A 10,252-nucleotide genomic window follows, 5' to 3' on the forward strand; every position below is an offset into this window, starting at 1 on the left:
CCGCTGCGTCTGCAACAGTTTCTTGTAAAATGTCAAGTCAATAAACAAAAAAAAACAACTCACCAAGGCAAGAATTTCACATCTTATTTTGCAAGAAGATAATTTGCGGTGCTTTTTGGCGCTCCGTGTATCTACATCGCTTTTTATTCTCGACTTCGGCGTCAGCTCTTCAAAGTTATCACTTTCACTCAAATGTAATCTTTTGATTGCATTCAAGTTTCTTTTCCTCAATATCTACTTTTTAATGAGGAGTATCTGAAGATCACTCAGGGTGCATCTGCTTCGTCTGACTCGCTCGCTCTCTCCCAATGTTTATTTGACAGCAGCAGTGTGGCCCGCGCAGTCTCAGTGCGCTGCTACCATTGGCGCCTTGGAGTGTCAGTCAATGCAGCACGATCCATAATTGGATGAAACACTTTCTCTTCTAAAGCACTCGTTGTTCTCTCTTATTCGCTTTTTCTTAATTTTCCCATCTTTTTACACATCTCTCAACTCTTCTACTGGTAGCCTGGATCGTCTGGGTTACAAATATCTCAGCTCTGTTGGTCCTTTCAATGTAAGTAAATGAGAAGTGGTGAGAAACAGATCAATAATTAAGTCATTTTTTACTATAAATCTCTACTTTCACTTTCACAAGCGCTCTTCTCTCTTAAGAGTTCTTTTTCAGTTGTTTTTTTTTTTTTGGTGATTTACTTAAGCATATCACCCCTCCTGAGCAGGGTGGACAATTTATAGTAAAAAATATAAAAATACTATATATACTACATACAATATATACTATTTATCTTTTTCACACCCACACCTATAATATCCCTTCTGAAAGTATGGATTAAACCACTGGAGTGTTATGGGTTACTTTTATGTTGCATTTATGTGATTTTTGGAGCTTCAAAGTTCCAACAGAGAAATTCCCTCCCCCTCTCCTCCCCACACACACACACACACACACAAAAAAATGTCAGGGCCATTCTGTCTGTCAGAGAGAGAGACACAGAGAGAAAAAACACAGAACGGTCACTCTGTCTGTCAGAGAGAGAAAAATTCCAAGAAATCCACATTCAAACCACAATATCTGACTTTCTGTTGGTCGGAGCTAATGACTGTAAATTAGAAAGTTGTTCGGCTTGACGAGAACAATATACACGCCGAGTTTTGTAACTGTAGATAGAACTAACTAAGTTATAACACACTTCATGTGTCCTTTTTTAGTCATAAATCAATTTCCTCGCCACGGCCAAACCGTTCGAGATATCAAAAATCCGTCCGGAATGTAGCATCCTCAATGTCTTGACTTCATGCCGACCGAGTTTGGTGGCGATTGGATTCATTCTCTAGGAGGAATATATATAATTCCAGAGCACATGTTTCCAAATAACCCATAATAGCCGACTTCCTGTTGGGCTGGCATAAAACTTAGAGCACGAAAGTTGTTCGGCCCGATGAGATCTACAAGTGTACCGAGTTTCATATTATTACATGCAAGCATGTTTGATATACGGACAAATGTTCGAATCCCATTCCAGGGGGCGCTGTCGAGCCCCCCTGCCACGCCCGGGTACCATCTTCGGCCCGGCCCTGATGGCCGCGGGTTCCGACCCGTGTGCAGAGTTTCAAGAGTTTTCGAGCACGTTAAGGGCCCCAAAACCTTGAAAAACAAAAATAAAAGCATTCTCATTCAACAGCCAAATCACCCCCCTCCCCCCAGACACAGAGAGACGTAGGGTCAGTGAGAGAGGCAGAGAAAATTCTCCAAAACATCCACATTCAAACCAAAATATCTGACTTTCTGTTGGTCTGAGCTAATGACTGTAAATTAGAAAGTTGTCCGGCTCGATGAGAACAATAAAAATTCTGAGTTTTGTGACTGTGGGTCAAAGTGTAAAGCAACTCCCCCACTTTTGTCAAAAGGTGGTGCTACTGAGCCCCTGCACCACGCCCGTTTCTGAAACTTTGCACATGTCTACTGGCTAATAAATGTGATGTGAATGTGATGTCTGTCGAGTTTCATGCAATTTCAAGTATGCTAAGAGTCTCAAAAGCATCAAAAAAGAATATTCGAGTTTGAAGCATTGCCGCAGCAACAGGTATCGAAGATATCAATAATTATTTCACATGTCTACATCTGCCGTGTGTTTACATTATACACCTAAAGTTTTAAGTAAATCGGGTAAAAATAAGAGGGTGATTTCAAAGCATTTTGAAAGTGACACACTTCCTTCTGCCAGTTGGTGGCACTATAACTTTGACACACAATAGTCACATCCATGCAATCGGCCTCTTACAGCGAACACACTGCTGAAGTTTCATCGAGATCAATTAATGTATGCAGAAGTTATAACACACTTCCTGTTTCTCTTTTCGCGCCATCATTTCGTTTCCTGGCCACGGCCAAACCGTTCGACATATCAAAAATCCGCTGGCAATTTTTCATCCTCAATGTCTTGACTTCATGCTGACCGAGTTTCGTGGTGATTGGTGGAATTCTCTAGGAGGAGTATTTCAAATTCCATTGCATGCGTTTTCCAAAAAACCCTAAATAGACAATTTCCTGTTGGGCTGAGGTAAAAAGTAAAAGTATGAAGGATATATGAAATGATGAGATCTATATGTGTACCGAGTTTCATATTATTACATGCAAGCGTGTTTGATTTATGGACCAAGTTTTCGGACCCCGTTCCAGGGGGCGCCATCGAGCCCCCCTGCCACGCCCGGGTACCAGCTTCAGCCCGGCCCTAATGGCCGCGGGTTCTGACTCGTGTGCAAAGTTTCAAGAGTTTTCAAGCACGTTAAGAGCCCCAAAAGTGCCCCAATAGTCGTAAAAAAAATAATAATAGTAATCCTAACGAAAACAATAGGGCCTTTCCTTTTCAAGGCTTGGGCCCTAATAATCCTAACGAAAACAATAGGGCCTTGCCTTTTCAAGGCTTGGGCCCTAATAATCCTAATGAAAACAATAGGGCCTTGCCTTTTCAAGGCTTGGGCCCTAATAATAATAATAATAATCCTAACGAAAACAATAGGGCCTTGCCTTTTCAAGGCTTGGGCCCTAATAATCCTAACGAAAACAATAGGGCCTTGCCTTTTCAAGGCTTGGGCCCTAAATATAAGAAATATAGCTGCAGGCAGCGATGACGGGCCCAAGCACCATGGGTCCATTTCCACTCAGTGGCTTTCGGAAAACAAAGCATGATGGACACAGCAACAACTCAACATTAATGTAAATGTAACACTAATCACACAATGAGAAATATACAGGTGAAACTCGAAAATTAGAATATCGTGCAAAAGTTCATTAATTTCAGTAATTCAACTTAAAAGGTGAAACTAATATATTATATAGACTCATTACAAGCAAAGTAAGATATTTCAAGCCTTTATTTGATATAATTTTGATGATTATGGCTTACAACTTATGAAAACCCCAAATTCAGAATCTCAGAAAATTAGAATATTACTTGAAATCAATAAAAAAAAAGGATTTTAAATACAAAAATGTCGGCCCTCTGAAAAGTATAATCATGCATATGTACTCAGTACTTGGTTTGGGCCCCTTTTGCATTAATTACTGCCTCAATGCGGCGTGGCATGGATGCTATCAGCCTGTGGCACTGCTGAGGTGTTATGGAAGACCAAGATGCTTCAATAGCGGCCTTCAGCTCTTCTGCATTGTTTGGTCTCATGTCTCTCATCTTTCTCTTGGCAATGCCCCATAGATTCTCTATGGGGTTCAGGTCAGGCGAGTTTGCAGGCCAATCAAGCACAGTAATACCATGGTCATTGAACCAGGTTTTGGTACTTTTGGCAGTGTGGGCAGGTGCCAAGTCCTGCTGGAAAATGAAGTCAGCATCTCCATAAAGCTTGTCTGCTGAAGGAAGCATGAAGTGCTCTAAAATGTCCCGGTAGACGGCTGCGTTGACTCTGGACTTAATAAAGCACAGTGGACCAACACCAGCCGATGACATGGCACCCCAAACCAACACAGACTGTGAAAACTTCACACTGGACTTCAAGCATCTTGGATTGTGTGCCTCTCCATTCTTCCTCCAGACTCTGGGACCTTGGTTTCCAAATGAGATGCAAAATTTGCTCTCATCAGAAAAGAGGACTTTGGACCACTGAGCAACAGACCAGTTCTTTTTTTCTTTAGCCCAGGTAAGACGTTTGACATTTGAAGCCCATGTCCAGGACCCGTCTGTGTGTGGTGGCTCTTGATGCAGTAACTCCAGCCTCAGTCCACTCCTTGTGAAGCTCCCCCACACATATGAATGGCCTTTTCCTGACAATCCTCTCCAGGCTACGGTCATCCCTGCTGCTTGTGCACCTTTTTCTTCCACACTTTTCCCTTCCACTTAACTTTCTATTAATGTGCTTTGATACAGCACTTTGAGAACATCCAACTTCATTTGCAATTACCTTTTGAGGCTTTCCCTCCTTGTGGAGGGTGTCAATGATGGTTTTCTGCACAACTGTCAGGTCAGCAGTCTTCCCCATGATTGTGAATTCAACTGAACCAGACTGAGAGACCATTTAAAGGCTCAGGAACCCTTTGCAGGTGTTTAGCTGATTAGAGTGTGACACTTTGAGCCTACAATACTGAACCTTTTCACAATATTCTAATTTTCTGAGATTCTGAATTTGGGGTTTTCATAAGCTGTAAGCATAATCATCAACATTATATCAAATAAAGGCTTGAAATATCTTACTTTGCTTGTAATGAGTCTACATAATATATTAGTTTCACCTTTTAAGTTGAATTACTGAAATTAATGAACTTTTGCACGATATTCTAATTTTTCGAGTTTCACCTGTATATATATTTAAGTACACATTTCAATTCCACAAGTGTTTAAAAAACAAGATACATATGAAAATTATCATTTGTCATATTGTCATATTCAGTATATTGCATATATCTACTGTAAATAGTTGCATTTTTTTTTTTATCAGTAAAAACATTTATGAACACTTTCAGCATTCAAGTATTCAGTATGTTACCATTTTCAGATCCGTAGCCTACAGGAGCTTGGGGCAAAAACTAAGTTGTCACATGTGGTTTAAACGTTTCAACACACTGGTTATAAGAAACTTCATCTGTTTACTTGTTGCCATATCAACACTGTGCAGATAAAAAAAAAATTGTGGGAAAATCCGCTAAATAGTGATTTTTCAACTTCTGTTAAAATTGACACACATCCTTCCACCAGTTGATGGAGCTTCAGTTTAGGATGAGCTCCCACCCCTGCGGGTTTGTAAAGCTGCATATCTCAGCAACTACAGCCTGAGTAAAAACAGCATGAAAAAGTCAATTTCTCGCAACATCATATTGGAGGTTGGCTGCACAGCCTGACACACTAGGTCAATAACGAATGGACGGCTAGGCTTAAATGGGAGAGGTTTTGGTGCCTTTGAATTGATGTCAGAGTACAGGGGATAAGAAACAGAGTCAGGGAAGCGTTTACGGTTTCTAGCTGACTTGGGACCAGTGTGAGAATGGCCAGCCATACCAAAATAATAAGAGTAACAGTGTTAGTGTTACTGTGTGTATCAGTCATATGAGAAATAGAAACAAACAATACATACAAACATACCCAGTTCAGGACTGCACGATTTTAGCACAAATCATAATTATCGAATATTGCCCCAGATATTGTAATCGTGATTATTAATGTTGATTAAAATATTTAAATTACCGTGACATCACAAAATAAGCAAACGTGTGGTTCTCTGGAGTGGCATTTCAATGGTGGATATCAGCTGCACTCCAGTTTCTTTTAAGCATTATATTGTATTGTATTTTATATTGTAATAAAATTGTTAAGGTAAGGCAAAAAATGTATATTTTAAATGGATATCTACAGTATGGAATAAACTAAATTATTGCTAAATTACTGCTTAAATTATTAGTTCACATACAGTAAATAATATGGCATATTCAAACTTATTAACAGCCGATTTAAATCAACCAAGTTACTCTGTTCAGTAAGAACTTTCATGGAGAGACGGGGACCACTCATCTCGTTAGATCTATAATGGTGATCTTGTTCATGTAAGATCGTCGTTAAATCATGTTTGGCATCAGTGGTTGCACTCTGGAAATTAAAAACAGTAATTTGCTATCGGAGTTTGTGCAATTCGTGAAAATGTTAAATCTACCAATACCAGCTGCGTGGCAAATGGGTCTTATAAGAGCAGACGCGATAACGATGACGGTGATTCCTGACATATGATATTTATTCACACTTAGTTATGCCGAATTACTTTATTGCTATTTTGTACAAATCAAATTCACACTGGCCTACTTATTAACATGACAAAAAACTGTTATTACATTTTTAATAAATTGTACATAGAAATCGAACAACGTGACAAACTCTCCCGTTACAATGCTGTCACTCACTGCAGGTTTACACTGTTTGAGATCTGTATTTCGACGCAAGCTCAATGACGCTCCGCACAATGTTCTGCACTCTCAGGAAAGCTCTCATAAAAATAAAAAAAAAGTATAATCAGCATAATAAATCAATTATATACACAGAGTCTGTGCTTTGATTAGAACGGGAGCGTTGAAGTTTTGTCGTTTTGATCATTTTCAATGTATTTAACATCTACGTTCAAAGCGAGCGGTGCAACATGCAATGAATCCAAAATAATAACAAAGTGCTTTTCGCTCTTGTTCTACAGCTTATTTTCGAGTGTCAGGTGATGTTTCTTCAATATAAATTTTCCTGTCCCACCACGAACATCTGGGCATTCAGATGATTTAAAAAACCGCTTAAAAAAATGTCTGAACAGCATCAAATGAAAAAAAGGTTTGAACGTCTTCTCTCTGCCTCACAGTACTTCAGGTGGAATTTTCACAAGCGACTGTCATGTAATGAGTAAGTAAATCTATGGGGGGCGCAGTGGTGCTCAACTATTGGTGGAGACGCGCTAGGCGTTAAACTGAAGAGTTACATGTCACCTGTGTAGAGCAAGCTGTTTTCTGAATAAAACCTCAGACATTTAATGAAACATAGTCCTGTCCTTTGAAGATCACATGGTGTCAGAAGTAGAGCAGGCGGAAAACTATGGCAAAGTTTCATCCTCCGGAATGTTTTGATTTTAGCCACCCTGCACGTTGGCCAGAATGGCGGCAGAGGTTTCACCGCTACAGAATAGCTACCAAGCTCGATAAAGAAGAGGCTGAGGTGTAGGTCTGTACGTTGCTTTATTCATTGGGAAAGGAAGGGGAACAAGTGTATCAAACATTCACATTCGTAAATGAAGAAAGGGAGGACTATGATACGGTAATCAGTAAGCTTGACAACTACTTTGTACCAAAAGTTAATGTCATCCACGAGCGAGCACGATTTCACATGAGAGTCCAAAAGCCGAGCGAAATGGCAGAGGAATATATTCGCAGTCTCCACGAGCTAGCGAACACATGTGACTTTGGTGCCACTAAGGATGAGAATATACGTGACATGCTTGTAATAGGGATTCTGGACAGAAAGTTATCAGAAAAGCTCCAGTTAATGCCTGATTTGACTCTCAGTAACGCCATAGAGCTTGTGAGGCAATCTGAACAAGTCTGAGGACATGTCAGTGAACAGGCTTCTAACATCAGTGCACAGATCAGTGAAGTGGCTGGTGCTAGGCGGAAAACTCATTATAATGAAAGAGGGAAACAGTACCGTGCCACAAAATGAAGCCAGTCTAAGCAAACCTTTGAGTGGAAAGTGTAAAAGGTGTGGAAGGAATCATGGAAAAGGGGAAATGTGTCCAGCTAAAGGTGCTGAATGTCGCAAATGCAGAAAGAAGGGTCACTTTGCTGCAGTTTGCAGAACTCGAGAAGTCCATGATGTTAGCAAACCACCAGAGGGCAGCATTGCAACATACTTCCTGGGTAAGCTAACTCAAATAAATGATTAAAGTGGTGCATGGATAGTGACACTTCCGATTAAAGGCACAGACATCAACTTTAAAATCGATACTGGCGCAGACATCAGCATTATGTCTGACAAAACCTTTTCAATTTTGAAGAATAAGCCACAAATCAACAGTGTCCGTGTGAAACTAGAGAGCCCGGGAGGTACGTTGAACTGCAAAGGAGAGTTTACAGCCATGACTACCCACAAGGATAGGCAGTACGAGTTTACTCTATTTGTGGTGGCTGGTTCCAATGTAAATAATCTCCTTGGACGCAACGCAGCTATAGAAATGGGTTTAGTCAAGAGGCTAGAAAAGCTTCAACCCACTATTTCATCTGAACTGGGACTGGTAAAGTCTAAAAAACCTATAAAAATCTGCCTGAAAGATGATGCTGTACCATACAGTGTGCCCACTGCAAGACGGGTGTCTGTGCCTTTGCTTCAAAAGGTTAAATCGGAATTAGAAAGGATGGTACAATGTGGTGTTATAGAAGAGATTACAGAGCCTACAGAGTGGTGCGCTCCTATGGTGGCCGTTCCAAAGAAGACTCGAATATGTGTTGATCTCAAACAACTTAATAAAGCAGTAAAGAGGGAGAAATATGTGCTACCAACAATTGATGATATTCTTCCAAAACTAGCACATGCTCAGGTTTTCTCACTTCTTGATGCAGCTAGTAGCTTCTGGCAGTTGCCACTAGAAAAAGACTGTGCTAAATTAACAACTTTCATAACACCTTTTGGAAGATATTTCTTCCGCAGGCTACCCTTCAGTATCACCAGTGCACCTGAAATTTTCCAGTGGGAGATGTCTGCAATCCTCAAAGACTTGGACAGAGTTGCAGTCTTCATGGACGACATCTTGGTATTTAGCAATACCTCTGAGGAACATGAGCAGAGATTACAGAGAGCTCTGAAAGCCATTAACCGGGCGGGTCTCCAGCTAAACACAGAGAAGTGTCTGCTGCGCCAGAGTCAACTCAGGTACTTAAGACATATCATAGATAAAGACGGCATACGGCCAGACATAGCCAAAGTTGAGGCCATAACTCACCTTGAAAAGCCATGTAATATCTCAGACCTAAGAAGAATGCTAGGAATGATTCATTACTTAGGCAGGTATGTCCCTCATCTCTCAATGGTAACTAGACCACTCAACGAGTTGCTGAAAAAAGACACAATTTGGTGTTGGGGTGCTGCGCAAGATGAGGCATTCAGAAAGGTGAAGTGTTTAATCACAGAGGCTCCTATCTTAGCATTTTATGATGTTACAAAGCCCACAGTAGTCAGTGCAGATGCTAGCAGTTATGGCCTGGGGGGGGGGGGGGTTGCTGCAGAACCATGATGGAAAGCTGAAACCGGTGGCCTACTGCTCAAGAGTGCTGACCGATGCTGAGAAAAGGTATGCGCAGATTGAAAAGGAGTGCCTGGCATCTGTGTGGGCCTGTGAGAAATTTTCAAGATATTTGTATGGGCTGGAAAGTTTTACCCTACAAACTGATCACAAACCACTCATTCCATTAATCAATGCCAAAACCTTGATTCAGTTCCGCTGAGATGCCAAAGACTGCTGCTACGCATGATGCGCTACAATCCAGTTGCACAGTATGTACTTGGTAAGCAGCTGGTAGTTGCTGACACACTTTCACGGCACCCTCAGACAGCTATTTCATCTGATGTTTTTGAATTAGTGCAGGAAGTAGAAGCTTTTGAGGAAGCAGTCAAAAGTGCATGGCTGATTTCTGCGACAAAGCTGGAATCTGTGAAAGGACAAACTGACCCTGAACTACAGATGGTGAAACAGTACGTGAATGTCGGCTGGCCCAGGAATGCATCTGATGTTCCCAACGCTGTGAAATCGTTTTTCAGTGCACGTCATCACTTGTCAATCTCACAAAATCTAGTTTTGTATGATGCCAGGATTGTAATTCCTCAAAATATGCGGCCTGACATACTTCATAGGTTGCACAATGGTCACCAAGGCATAGTGAAATGCAGGGAGAGAGCAAAAATGAGTGTGTGGTGGCCTGGCATTGGTAAGGAGATTCAGCAGTTAGTTAATAGCTGCATGGAATGTCAAAACCTACTCAAAAGAAAGAGCCACTCATAACCACTCCATTACCAGAACGTCCTTGGGAGAGAGTTGCTGCTGATATTGTCATGGAAAATCACAATGAATCTCTCTAAGTTGTAAGAAAACTCGGAGTCTTGAGTTCCAGATGCCAAAGTTGTAGTTTATTGAACACCAACAAACATGAGACTGGTCAGCTGTCCATTCTGACTCATTATCCTAAGTTCTCAGTTATATACCTTTTTGTTATCTTGTTATCCACTGTCTCTGA

The sequence above is a fragment of the Xyrauchen texanus genome, chromosome 13, assembly GCF_025860055.1.
Source record: "Xyrauchen texanus isolate HMW12.3.18 chromosome 13, RBS_HiC_50CHRs, whole genome shotgun sequence".
NCBI lineage: Eukaryota > Metazoa > Chordata > Actinopteri > Cypriniformes > Catostomidae > Xyrauchen > Xyrauchen texanus.